Source organism: Vombatus ursinus, unplaced genomic scaffold (genome assembly GCF_900497805.2).
Source record: "Vombatus ursinus unplaced genomic scaffold, bare-nosed wombat genome assembly UNPS02015175.1, whole genome shotgun sequence".
Classification (NCBI taxonomy): domain Eukaryota; kingdom Metazoa; phylum Chordata; class Mammalia; order Diprotodontia; family Vombatidae; genus Vombatus; species Vombatus ursinus.
Genome location: NW_020954953.1, coordinates 14309152 through 14324148, shown reverse-complemented (window position 1 = coordinate 14324148; position 14997 = coordinate 14309152). Strand labels below are relative to the sequence as shown.

The following is a 14997-nucleotide window of genomic DNA, read 5'->3' as shown; positions in this document are numbered from 1 at the left end:
AGAAAGAAAGAAAGAAAGAAAGAAAGAAAGAAAGAAAGAAAGAAAGAAAAAATAAAATAAAGGAGAGAAGGCTGAGTGAAAGAAAGAAAGAAAAAACTGAGTGAAAGGAAGATCATGACAGATAAAATTCCATGACCTGAAATTCTGTGGGGTAAACCAGGCCAAAACTTTTAGAAAGATATCAAGATAGAAATGGTGAAGAAACATACAATTTTTTTAGCAAAGGAAATGGAGAGGTCCTCACTTTCTATATCCAGGCATCCTTTCTAGACTTGTTAAACATTATTCCCTTTCATTTACTCTTCAGGTTATCTAAACATGATGTTCCTCATACACAATACTCTGTCTCTCATCTATGTACTTTTGAATTGTCTAGTTGATGAATTGAATGATTATCTAAAGAAACTTATTTGGCTGCATGGTACCATTTGATTTGTAATTAGAAGATCAATGGATTTGAATTCCACTTCTCTTACTTGGTAGCTGTGTAACTATTGACAAATCAATTAACCTTTCTGAGATTATTGTTGTCAAAAAGAACTAGAAACATGGAAGATACCCATGTTATCTACCTACTCAATAAACTTCTCGGGCTCTCTTTTACCTCCAGGATCATATATGAAAAAAACCTCTGTTTGGTATTTAAAGTCCTTCAAAACTTGACTCTTTCCTATCTTCCCAGGTTTGTTTGTTGTTTTTTTTTATAATTTATTCTCCTCCACACACTGAAATCCAACTACACTAACATATTTATTGTCCCTCCCACAGCACTCCACCTCCTTACTCCTCCATTTCATCGACTGTTCTCTCTGCCTGAAATGCTCTTCCTCCTCACCTTTGCTTCCTGGCTTCCCAGACTTCCTTCAAGACTCAACTAAAATTTTACCTTCGCAGTAGGGGCCCTGTCTCTGCTATTGCCTTTCATTGACTAAGAGGCAAATAGTACAGTGAATAGATCCTGACTTGGCAGTCAGGAAGACTTGAGTTCAAAACTGGCCTCAGATACTTTCTATCTGTGTGAACCAAGTCACTTAACCTCTGTCTGCCTCAGTTTCCTCTGTGGTAAAATGGGGAAAATAATAACTTCCAGTCTTGTTGTGAGGACCAAATGTAAAGTTCTTAACACAGTGTCTGACAAATAATAGGCACTGAAATGCTTCCTTCCTTTTTTCCTCTATCTGAGACAGCTAGGTGGCTTAGTGGATAGACTGGTGTGACTAAAATCAGGAAGACCTGGACTGAAATGTAGTCTTAGATATCTACTAGCCATGTGACCTGGGGAAAGTCACCTAACCTCCATTTGCCTCAGTTTTCTCATCTGTATAAATCATAATAGTAACACCTACCTCCCAAGGTTATTATCAGGATCAAATAAGATGATAATTGCAAAGTGCTCAGTTAACATAATGCCTAGCACATAGTAGGCAAAATATCATCATTATTATTATTTATACTGTACATATATATGTATACATATATTTAAAATATATTATGTATATATATACATATATATATATATATATATGTTTGAACATTACTTCTACCATTAGAATAAGAGCAGGGATTGTGTTTTTGCCTTTCTTTGTAATTCTAGTTCTTAGCACCATGTCTGACACATTGAAAGTCCTTGATAATTCCTATTGACTCACTTGTTTACTCATTGGCTGTAAAAAATAAAAACAAATACATTTAATATCAGATGATCTCACTTCTGTCTTCTATACATGTTTCATTTTATACCTAAATGAACTCCTGAGTTTACTCTATTTCCACATCTGTATCTTTAGACAACTTTTTTTTTCCTAATCAGAATAATTTTCTTTGTAACTTTAGAATCTCATTTTTGAAAACTTTCCATATTGCTTGAGCTGGTTTGCCACGTATAATTTTAAGCCATGGAATCTTGATTCTATTTTCTCTGAACCCTCTGGAATTAGTTCTGTTAATATCCCAGATGTATGTCTGACCCTGTCTTTCTTTTGAGGCAACTAGGTAGAACAGTGGATGGAATACTGGGCCTGGAGTCAGGAAGATCTGAGTTCATAATCCAGTCTCAAACACTTACTGCCTGTGTGACTCTAGGCAAGTCACTTAACCTCTGTTTGCCTCAATTTCCTCAACTGTAAAATGGGGATGATAAAAATACCTACCTAGTAAGGTCGTTGTAAAGATCAAATGAGATAATATTTGTAAAAGCATTTAAACTTCAAATTTCAAGGCAAGTGCAGATCCATTAACTGCTTAATAAAAGCAGTTTCTTATGAGGAGATAAGAAATAAGAGATATGAAATAAGAATTAGGATTTTGTTCTTCAGTAAATAATCTTAGCCCATAATAGGACGATTACTCAAGTAAGACCAAGTGGAAGAGCTAGGGAAAGAAAAGTGGGAGCTTTTTATGGATGGGGCATTTATTTAAAAATGGCACTAAAAAAGGTAGAACTATATTATTTCTGGGTTGGGTTTTTTTTGTTTTGTGTTTTGCTATATTGTTGAAAAGTTCATCCTTCAAAAGAATTAAAGAATGGAACTTCTTCTGAGGATCTGATTATCACCAGAAAAGGAAGAATTTATTTCTGAGGTAAAAATACATAGCAACCTTTATGAGGAGTAACCACTTCTTCTTATGATTTGCAATAGGAAAGAAGAGGAAGGGGGTGGGAAATAAGCATTTATATAGCATGTGCCAGTTACTATACCAGATGCCTAACATGCCTAAGTGCCTACTATGTGACAGACACTATACTAAATTCTTAGTATGTGTCAGAGGTGAGACTTGAACCCAGATCCTCTGTACCCTAAGGCCAGTGTCTATGCATTACCTCCTACTCTTCCCAGAATGATTTTTGATATATGTCTGACCATTTCACCCCATTCCCCACCCCGTCAATAAATAATAGCTCCCTATCATGTCCAGGATCAAATACAAAATCCTTTAGCATTCAAAGCCTTCATAACCTAGCCCCTCCCTACCTTTCCAGTCTTCTTAACACCTTTGATCCTTCCGTCCCCACACCATATCCTTTGATCCAGTCACATTGCCCTCCTACTGTTCCATGAACAAAACACTCCACATCATTTTCTCTGACACACCATTTCACACTGACATTACCTCTGCCTATCCCTCATGCCTAGAATGAATTCTCTCTTCATCTCCGCTTCCTGACTTCCTTCAAATCCCACCTTCTATAGGGAAGCCTTTCCTTCTAATTCTAGTGCCTTCCTTCTGTAATTTCCCCCCCATTTGTCCTGTTTGTAGCTTGTTTATACACGTGTTTGCTTATTGTCTTCCTCATTAGATTGTGAGCTCTTTAAGGTCAGGGGCTAGATTTTGCCTCTTTCTGAATCCATAGCACAAAGAACAGTGCTTTAATAATATAAAAAGAAGTAATAATTTAGGAAGTGTTTAATAATTGCTTTTTGATTAACTGACTGACAATCAAACTCATTAATAATCTGATTTTGGACAAATATCCCAAATGTGACCTTTGTTAAAAGGCTATCAAAGTTAAGAAGTGCCACTTCATGTTGTGGTTGTTGGGTTTTTGTTTTTTTTTTTGTTTTGGTTCATATATATTTGTAGGCCAGATCCACCATTAAATTTATTATAATTAAGAAATCATCTCAGAAATCTTAAGAATCACAGAACTTTGTTACTAGAAGGAATCTCATATTAGGTTAATGAATCAATGAGTATTTCTTTGTCCAGATGAAGAAAGTGACACTCAAGGAATGAAATTATTTTCTCAAGGTCACACAAACAGTAAACAGCAAGGTCAGGATTTGAATGCATATCCTCTGAATCCAAATTTAGCATACTTTTTACCATTTCACACCAATTAGAGGACTTCCTTTCCAAAAGTTTTACTGCTTCTAGTCAGAGCCAAAACTTAAATTCTTGGCTTCTTTTAGGACTCACAGGCACCTGGGACAGGAAGAGCCTATTAAGCCAGGATATATGGTCCTCTGACCTTTTCTTCAAAGCACAGTACAGAAAGTCACAACAGGAACCCAGAGCACTGCAATTCAAATGATGAATGGCTTTAGAATAGAATGAATAGCATCTGGAAAACCAGTTCTAACCTTTGCCAGATGACTGCCCCCTTATAACTTTGTAAATATGGTTTATCCTTGGGTGACTCCAAAATCCTTAAAACTTTGTTATTGACAAAGAAAACCATAGAATCAAAACTATAACCTTTGAGAGATTCTTCAATAATAATGTACAATAAATACTTGTCACCGAGTGAGTCTTCATAGATGACTGCTTTTTTTTAGTTGTCTGTCAAAGACCACCATCATCACCACCACCACCAATAACAACAATCAGGCCTAATAAGAAGTTATACCTTTTAGTTGATCTGATAGTTAGTAATAGTTAAAAGATTGGAAGTACCATTAAAATTTCAGATTATCCCCAGAAATAGTAATTTTTAAGGTCACTAGGAGAATCATGTCCTTAAAAATCCTCCAAGAGAGAAAGGTAAGCTAGCACACTCTTGGATTATGAATTAAAGTGAACATGTTTATGACAAAAATCAAGATTGGATGATACCGGGAGCTAAAAACCTCTCAACTTCTCACAAGGGTCAGGGACTTTATATCCCATTTAGATTTTCCTGTTTTGGAACAAATAAACATACCAGACTTCAAAAACCTTTGCCAAGATTATAAAAATGAGGATAACAAATTGTCAGAATAATTCATTCTTCCTTGGCAGGAACCTCAAGCTATTGTGCATAAGAATTATTTTGCATCAGTTCTTCTCAAAGACTGCTGTGGTGGTTACAAGCAACAATGAATTCAGTTCTCTCTTACTTTGAACTTGGTATCCTCCTTCCACTCTGACTCAGTCTCATTGGACCAAGTCCTTAACACCCAAATCAAAGAGGTGGGATAAATAGAAACAGAATAACCACTGAATAAATAAATGTATCCACAAATGACCAAAGAAACCTTGCAAGCCCCTGTGCCAGTTCTTATCTAGAGATTCCTCATGATTCAAAAGTGCCTGACATCTATTTATCCAAGAATTGTGCATTTACACATGGCTCTAGTTCTCAGAAGACCCTTATTTCAGTATGTAGTCTCAGAACATTTGATTTGCTCCTGAATGTACTTCACATGTTATTTGGCGTGTTCCAATATAAGATAAAGAAATATCCAGGTAGTTTTGTGGTATCCTTTGCTTTCACACCAATAATTTATAATTAGGTAAGTTCTCTGTTAGCATGAAGATTAGAATCCCTTGACTGGATGGAGGAAAGCCAATGTAGACTATAAGATGAAAGAGTCCCTATGGATATTAAGATCATCTATATTTTCCTGCTTATAGACACCATTTATTCATTATATAAAGTGCTGCAACTCTGCAGCCTCCTGAAGAGATGAGCAAGTACCCACAATAATCTCTTCTAACAAGCCTCATAAGAAAAGATAAGTGGATGGAGAATGTCTATTATCCAGATTTTGATTAGCAGTTAGATAGAAATCAAAAGATCCTATCAGTGTATACATACATCTATATCCTATATACTTACATATATACACATCTATATCCTATATCCTGTATCTAATCTTTTAAAATGCTCTGGAACCAACCTATTGTCCACTGTAAATGTCTCTCTCAGAAACTAGACATATAGGATATATATTTCTCCCAGGGAAAGGCATAATAAATGGACAACAAATTGCACCCAAAATTAGACAGGAGGAAGAGAGCAGGCTAAATTTCAAAGCTCCTTTAATGAACACCAAATTTTTCAAGAATCAAAACCCCATATTTTTTAAGTACCAATATCGTACTTTTTTGTAAGATGTATGTAAGATATCGATTACAACAGTTTCTGAAGAATTGAAAATAACTATTACATAGAAAACAATAGAAAGAAATGAGAGTGTGAAAATATTTCAAATGATAAAGTGTGAAGGGAGGCTTTATGATATATGGGTAACACTTTAACTTTGTAAACCTGAGTTTCTCTTAGAACTTTAATAAACTCACATAGCACTGGTTTAGAGTTAGGTTTATATATAATTCACTTCCATTTTCCCTCTGGATCCCATCATGGCAACATGGCATAGGGCAGCAGGTATCATGGTTTTTGGTCTTAGGACCCATTTACACTTTAAAAGAACTTTTGTTTATGTGGTTTATATCTATCAATATTCACTGTATTGGAATTTAAATGTCTTAATAATATACCAAAAATAGTTTTGACCTTGCAACCCTCCTAAAAGGGTCTCAAGGTCCTTACAGGTCCCCAGACCACACTTTGAAAAACTGGCATGTTGGAAAGAGCACTGTAGTCAGATGTAGTTAGATGACTTGGTTTTAAATTCTTCTTATGCTACATGCTACTTTTAACTTTCATGTTACAGATGAGGAAACTAAGACCCAGAGAGATTCAATGATTTGCCCAAGGTAACACAGCTAGTAAAAAGTAGAAACAAAGGCAGAGCTTGAAGCTAGATTCTCTGACTTCAGACTTTTAACTATCTTGGCCTCAGTTCTTTATCCATGAATTAATGGGATGGTACTAATTTCTAAAGACTCTTCTAGTTCTGAATCTATTATCCCATAATTCTTTGATTAGAGACTTCTCCTGATATAAGCAAATCTCATTCCTTCCTGTATGTCCATTCTCTGTGTTGTTTACCCTCATTATAATTGGTAAGCAAGATTATTATGTTGTATATGTTTAGCACATGTTTCAACTGGATGGTTCCTCTATCATCCTTGTTCTATTGCACTTAAATATTGGTGATTTGGCTTCTGTCTGGCTAACTTGACCTTATTTCAGCTGATTCTTCATTCCTTTGATCTTCTTGTGGCAATCTGTTCCCTTTTCAAATCTGATGAATTTTTGTCAACCTGAAGGCAGAAGTTTCCCTCTTCCTTTCCTTTGTCCCATGTCCCTTGAATCCTTGAGATAGTATGCTGAAAATAATATATTCTTAAAATAAACCTCAAAAACTTAATACTTATACCATTGAGAATCCCACCTTTATATCCTGAGACCCTGAACCTGCTTCTGCCTGGCTACCACCACCTCCAGGCCCATCCATTCTCAGTTCTTAACTACTAACTTAACTCAGTCCCTTAACTACTAAAACTGTTCAACTAACACAAGTTGCAATATGTTCTCTGACTCTATTGATATGGATTAGCCACAGCCAATAGCCTATCAAAACACAATTCTAGCAGTTTTGAAATATAGCCATTTTTTTATTTTGTATGCCTAGTGCTTAGTACATTCCTTGGTACACATTTTCCCTTAATAAAGCTTTGCTGAATAAATGAGTGAGTGAATGAATCAATGAATCAATGGTGAACACATATTTGTGTGAATTTAATCACAATAAGCATTTCCTCCTCTTCTGGCATTTGTTTCTACTTTCTACATTTTTGTTTTTATTGAAAATAATATAAATTCATTCACAATTTATATCTTTCTTCTTCTTCTCCTCCTCCTCCTTCTCCTTCTCATTCTTCCCCTTCCTCTCTTCCTCCTGTCTACTATTGAATGCAGGCAAATACAATTCTCTTTTTTTTTAACTGTGCCTCAGTAATGGTTCAGATAAATTTCATTCCTGGATCCTTTTTCAGCAGTAACATTACCTCATGAGCACCAACTAATTTTATAAAGTGTCTGTAGATCAGGGATCTGGCATATTTCATTTTATTTTTGAGAAGATAGTTCCAGTAAATGCAGTCTTCAGTTTACACTTATGAAGTCAAAATGCCAAGATGACTCAGAAATCATGTTAAATTCCAAGTGAACTTTACAGATTTGATTTGGCAAAGATAGAACATATTCAAAGCAATTGTATACCCACAATATGCCTGAGTAAGCAATCAGAAATCATTTAGTAAGTAAATGTCAAGGGATAGAGTGAGAGCCACTTACATTAATATCTTAGGTTGCAGCAAACTTATTAGAGAATTTTTTCTGACATGGATAAAGAATTCAGGCCAAGTCATGTGAGAAATACTACTGGTGGGTCTCCTCTAAAAAGTATCTCTGTATGGAGATGCTGTGAAAAATTTTTTCCTAAAATCAAAGGTAAGTTATTCCCATACTCAGAGAACAAAATCATAGATTTGGACGTAGAAGGGACCCCTACCATTCTTTAAATCTAACCCAATTTTCCATGTGAAAAAAGTGAGGCCTAGTAAGATTAAGTGATTTGTCCAAGGTTACATAAGTACCAAGCGATAGGTGAAGTATTTTGATTCAATTTTATCAAATCTAAATCCAAACACTCTTCCTTCTACACCATAGTGCCTACCAAGAATTGGGAAAAATGTTCTATGAAATTCCTGTATGTGATTTACACAAAACTAGGGTCAATCAATTAAGATGTGCTTTAGAAACAAATCAATTGAAACATGCTCTCCAAGTGTGTGCTTTTTTTGGATATGTGAAAGCTCCATTCAATCAACATTTATGTAGACATGCTCTTAATAAATGTTTATTAACACAGTTCTTTCAAGTTCACTGATTATTGAAGGAAAACAACACATACATAGAAAAACAAATATAAATATATGTAAAATAGATTAAAAATATGACTTCTGAAGGAAGAACACTAGCAAGTGGGGGTGGGTGGGACCAAAATAGGCTTCTGATTGCAGTAGCACTTGAGTTGAGTTTTGAAGGAAGCTAGGGATCCTATAGGTTGGAGATGAGAAGGGAGTACATACATTTCAGGCCTAAGGGATTATTGGTCAAAAGTCTGGAGGTGGAAAGTGGAATTCCATGTAAAGGGTAAAGCAAATAGGCTAGTTTGATTGCAATATTCAATGTGTGAAGCAATGTGCATCATAAGTCAGAAAAAGTATGCTGGAGACAAAGCATAATGGGCTTCACATGCCAAATAGAATTGTTTTTATTTTATCCTAGAGGCAAGAGGGAGCAATGAGAGTTTCTAGAGCAGAGGCATGATTTAGTCAGATCTGTGATCTAGGAATATTGGTTTAGCAGCTAATGATATCTTAATATCATTTTAAATGATTAAATCTACTCATTACAGGTAGGGTTTATGAGTGAGGTGATGGATCCCAGGACCTTCTCCATTCCATAGGCTCTAAGCAATCCTTGCATGGATTGTTGTAAGCAAAGAAAGAAAATTTGCCTCTAATCCTTTTGATATGTACTCAGTTCCAGCTTAGTGACAAATTAAAAGGCCTTTCATTACCTCCTAGTAAACTGGTGGGAAATAGAGAATGACCCTCCATGCTCTGAAGTAGGGAAATGACCCCTCCATCATGTATCTTCTCACCAAGACTCACCAGTCCTTCATGTAGATTGCAGCATGTAGGACATATTGTTCATATGTGAAGGAGTAGACCTGCATTTGGCCTAAGTCTTTGTTATGCCCTCACTTACAAAAGCCTGTTTGCTGAAAGAAAATCTCCATAAAGCAATAAATCTGTGATCTTATTGATGTGGGTACCCTATGCAGATCACAACTCATCTCAACCTTCTTATTCTGTGTAATTCCTATCTATATCCTCATTTAGATCCTCCACTGATAGTCAAGTCAACTTACAAGGGGAGTTCCAGATTTCTTGGCATTCTTGAAATACTTGCAGAGCATAAGTTTGTCCTTCTGATGGCTTCTACTCTTGCTCCTTGTTTTGGATCACCCGCCTCCTTTAATTCTTTGGAGTCTATAGTATTTTGTGCTTCACAGATATATATTATCTCAAGAAGAATACTGGTCTTTAAGAGTCAGTCATTAAGTAAACATTATAAGCATCCTATGTGCAAGGCTAAGCACTGAAAATACAAAAGAGGCCAAAGACTCCCTGCCCTCAAGGAGCTCACAATCTAATGAGGGAGACAAGCAAACACATACACAGATACATATATGTAAACAAGCTATAAACAGAATAAATAAGAAATGATGAAGAGAGGGAAGGCACTAGAATCAAGAGGCGGTGGGAAGGGCTTCTAGCAGAAGGTGGGATTTTAGCTGGGACTTGAAGGAAGCCCTGGAAGCCAGTGGACAGAGATGAGGAAAGAGATCATTCCAGATGTGGAGGGCTGCAAGAGAAAGCCAATAAATTATGGTTAAATATGGGATTTCTGAATTCTTGAAGATGAAGGTGGTACATTTACTGTTGATGGCAAGATCAAAATTATGACCATCGCTATCACTAGGCTGAGGCAGGATCATAACACAGGTCATAGGAAGTAAGTAGGTTGAGGAATAGAGTGGTGATGGTGCTTGAGGGAGAGTGAATATGTATATTGACATCCACAATTATAAAAGGAAAAGTTAAAGATGAAAGAAAACTTATGAGCCAGTTACCACACTCAATGAGGGAGGAAGAGAAGTTATATAAAGGTCTGTAGATAAGTTACCAGGATTTTAATGGCAAATATAAATTACATGACCCTCAAAGGAGGAGAGGTTACTGAGTGATGGAGGTAGAGAAAGAACCTTGAAATGGCAATAGGGAGGAAAGATTATTCCAACTCTCAACCAGTAAATTAAGGGAAATAAATGAAGGTACAGCCAGTTCTTTAGAAAGATGAATCATTTCTAAAGGGAGGTCATGGAGGCTGTGTCATGAGTAGGAAGCCAAATTTCAGCAATAGCTAAAAGATGGAAGAAGTAAAAGAGGAAAAGATTTAGGATGAAAGGAACTTTATTACCTATGGAACAGACATTCCAGAGGGCACAGTGTAAAGGTTGGGTGGTGTTTGATTGGAATTTTGGTGTGGGAAGGTTGAAGGGGATGGGAATAAGAAATTGGGTGGTGGGGATGAGGAATGTGGTTTAACGATGACCTACAGGGATTCAGAATCTCTGGAATATGTAAAGTTTGATCAGGTATAAAAAAAACATTCATCATTGAGTGAAAATGCCACTCTTCAGAAATATCTACAGATGAGACTGAAGAAAAGTGGAATGTGAGACAGGAAGCAGATGGTTAAAAAAGATGACCCATTTCACCACTTTTCTTCCTTCTGAAGGCTGGAGATTAGGCAGGAAATTGCACAGAAGGAGATGAAAGTGCTACTCCCACTGACTGACATCACTGAAGATGGGCTTTATCTCAGAGAGAAGATTGGGGTCATTAAAAGCACTGCCCAATTTCTCAATCATAATACATCCTTTTAAATACTAAAAGGTAGCTATCATGTCTCTGCTTTTTCTTTTCCAATCTGTCAAAAAATAATAATAAAAAAAGATTTATTGAGCATATATTACGTTTACTTTTTATTTTTTTTAGGCAATTGGGGTTTAAGTGACTTGCCCAGGGTCACATGGCTAGTAAGTGTCAAGTGTTTGATCTGAGGCCGGATTATGAACTCAGGTACTCCTGACTTCAGGGTCGGTGCTCTATCCACTGCACCGCCTCGCTGCCCCACTTGTATACTATACATCAGACCTTATGCTAAGCGAGGGTCTTGATTCTCCTGAAGCATTGTCTCTAGTCACTGCCCTCTTTGTCCTTCTTTGGACACATAATGACTTATAAGTCCTTGCTCCTACGGAGTATTATAGTATAGTTTTCTTTCTGGCATTTAAAGCCTTCCACACTCTGGCTATCACCTACTTCTTTTAAATAAGTTTTATGTCAAATGAAACAAATTTAATATATTATTTTCCCTTCCCACCACTTTCTACTGCCTTTGAAGACATCACCAACCTGTTGAAAGATAAAATGTACTGTTCCAGGGTAACTCATTAGCATGGACTTCAGCAGTCTTTCCTAATGGTGACACTTTTTTGAGGGCTTTTTATATTTTTTGAGATCTAAGAACTACTATATACTCCCCATCCAAGTCAAATCGGCCTATTCACTCTTATGAATACGTGCTATGCTATTTTTCATCTCTGTGCCTTGCGCAGGCCAGCCTTCGTGTTCAGAATGAATGTCCTCCTCACCTGCACTATTTCCTTTCACAGTTCAGTTCAGGAGCTTCCTCCTCCAGGCATCCTTTCCTGATCTTCCTACTTCTTGGTGCTCTCACCTCTTGAAATTATTTTGTACATACTTTGTATTTACTTATCTGCATGCATGTTATATCTTCACATTTGAAAATAAACTCCATGAGGGCAGGGATTTTTTTTCATTTTTGCTTTTGTGTCCCTAGTTCCTAGAACAGTGCCCTACATGTTACATAATATTAAGAAATGTCTGTTGAATTGAACTAACTTGAAAGGAATTCCTTTGTTTGCACTGCTTGTCCAACTTGTTATTGTTGCTTGCCATTTCTTTTAGGAATGAATAGAGAACTATTTTCCTGGGGGTGTCATCCTTCTAAAAATTACTGGTCTTTATATTGGCATAGATGAAAAAGGAAAAGCCTTTCTCACTGTTGACATTCCAGTCTTTTGTGCATAGTAATTATGACAATTCGCCTCCTGGATAACTGTCGTGTCATGGCAAAGGAGCTTGTGCAGCTCAATGAAACTATGAGCTATGCCATGCAGGATTATCCAAGAGGGGCAGTCATAGTGGAGAGTTCTGACAAAAGGTGATTCACCAGAGAATGAAATGGCAAGCCATTGCAGTATCTTTGCCCAGAAAACCCCATGGATGTATTAAAATGCATGATATCAAAAGATGAGCCCCTCAGGTTGAGGGCTTAGCATGCTGTAGTCCACAAGGCCACAAAGAATCAGACACAACTAAATGACTGAACAACAATTCTGCTGAGTCTAACAGCATGGCTGAAAGAATGGCTTGAAAGGTCTAAGACTTCTGTCCCATACTTGTCTCTAACCCTCACCTTCCATTGCTTTTGAAGACATCACCAACATGTTGAAGGGTATAATGTGCTTTTCCAGGGTAAGTCATTAGCACGGACTACAGAAGTCTTTCCTAATCATGACACTTTTTCAGGTCTTTTAAATTATTTTGTACCTTGACCTACTATTTATATTCCCCAATGTTGCTAATACAGCCCAAGCATAACTGTTTAAACCTTAACATGTACCTTCATTTTAATGCTAAATTCTAATTGAGCTATTCAGTATGCTCTGACAAAAAACTCATGAAAAGAACTACTGTTGTAGCTCTCCAGGTTTAAGGTCCCAAGATTCACCAAGGAAATACCCTATTGTATGAATGAGTGTTTCTTCCTTGGTCCTTGGCTCATCTTCCAGAATGAAAAAGAATAAAAAACCCTCCAGTTGAAGAGTTACTAACTCCAAAATTGTCCCTCTACACTTACATGTGATGATATTATTTTTTTTTCAAATTTGGGCATTTGGTCAATGCTCATTCATTTTGTATACCTACAATCTTACCTGCATAATAGCAAAATAAGTTGTCAGTTCAAATGAAATTATTTTTAATCAGAAAAAATAGTTATTTAGAATGATACAGACAGATCAGTCAATCGAGGGCTTAAATTAGCCAACAATTAGCCAACAATTATTTGACAGTTAACTCACATGCATTTTTCATTAACTCATATTAATTTTTCAAACACAAATAGAATTAAAAGATAGCTGTAACAGACACAATTAATATATATATATATTTTTTTTCTATTTTATCACTCTCAATACCATATAGCTTTACACTGAAAATGTCTAGAGGCCATATAGGGCAGCTAGGTGGTACAGTGGTTAGAGTGCTGGGCCTGGAGTCAGGAAGACTCCTCTTCCTGATTTCAAATCCAGTCTTAGACATTTACAAGTTGTGTGACCTTGAGCAAGTCACTTAACTCTGTTTGCCTCAGTTCCTCATCTATAAAATAAGATGGAGAAGGCAATGGCAAACCACTTCAATATCTTTGCCAAGAAAACCCCAAAATGAGGTGAAAGAGTTGGACACAACTGAAACTACTGAACAACCACAACAAAGGAGTTCATATAACCTTCTAATTATTCTCTCTGCCTTGTCTCTCTATTTTCCAGGTGATCCTCCACACAGATATCAAAGGAATATTCCTGAAGTACAAGTCAAATTACTTCACTACCCTGATCAAGGAGCTCTAGTGGCCTTCGGGATGAAATACAAACTCCTCTTTTAGGTATTCAAAGCCTTATGCAATATGGCCCTATCCTTATTACTATTCCCCATGCATGGTTTATTCTGACTAAGCTGGCTTATTTATTGTTATTCATTCACCACATTCCATTTCAGATCTTGTCTTTTTGCCCCTTGTCTTATTCCCCATGCCTTGAATGCACTTCCTTCTTATCTCCACAATTTCAAGTCCCTATTTCCTTTCAAAGCTCAGCTTACAGGCTTTCTTAGCCCTGCCCAATTGCTAGTGCCCACCTAATTAATTTGTATATATTGTGCACGTACTATATCTTCTATTATTCATGTGAATGCTATCATATTACAATATTCATGTGGATTTCCTCTGATAGAATGTAAGCTACTTGAGGGCAGGGATTGATTTATTTTTGTCTTTATGTTCCAGCGCTTAATACAGTTCCTAACACATGATAGGCACTTAGTAACGTCTTGTTGATTGATTTATTGACTGAATGACTTTGTACATCATTCAAATAAGTTCAAAGTATATTGTGTCTTTTATAAAATACTCTGAGAGAGTGATAAAAGTTATTCATTGAGGTATAATGAGTGGTGACTGTTCAGCTATACCAACTGGTTTTCAACAACATTTACTGTAGTTGGATATACAATGACAAAATAAATTGGAAAAGAACAATTAGCCAACAATTATCTGACAGTTAACTTATATGCATAATTGGGGGGGAGCTCTAATTTTCCTCACTATAAAGATTTTTTTTTGAATTATGTCAATAATCATGCCAATTATAGCTACTTCTGACTTTTTAAAAATGTAAGTTTCACTATAGTTGTTACCAAATAATTCCTAAATAGTTCTCTAAATAGTTCTTAAATGTACAAACCATTATAAACTAAAGCTGCAATTAGTTTTAGTCAAATATTTATCCAAGAAAAATGTTTATAGAAAACCAAAAGATTTTATTTTGGTCTCCCCCCCAACATACACACATTCACACACACATACACACACATTCTATA

At 36.2% G+C, this 14997-nt stretch overlaps 1 pseudogene; it reads left to right on the top strand.

The window, feature by feature from the left end:
- Nucleotides 1-11999, top strand: part of LOC114031448 — a 27797-nt pseudogene extending 15798 nt beyond the window's left edge.
- The last annotated feature ends 2998 nt before the right edge of the window (nucleotides 12000-14997 follow it).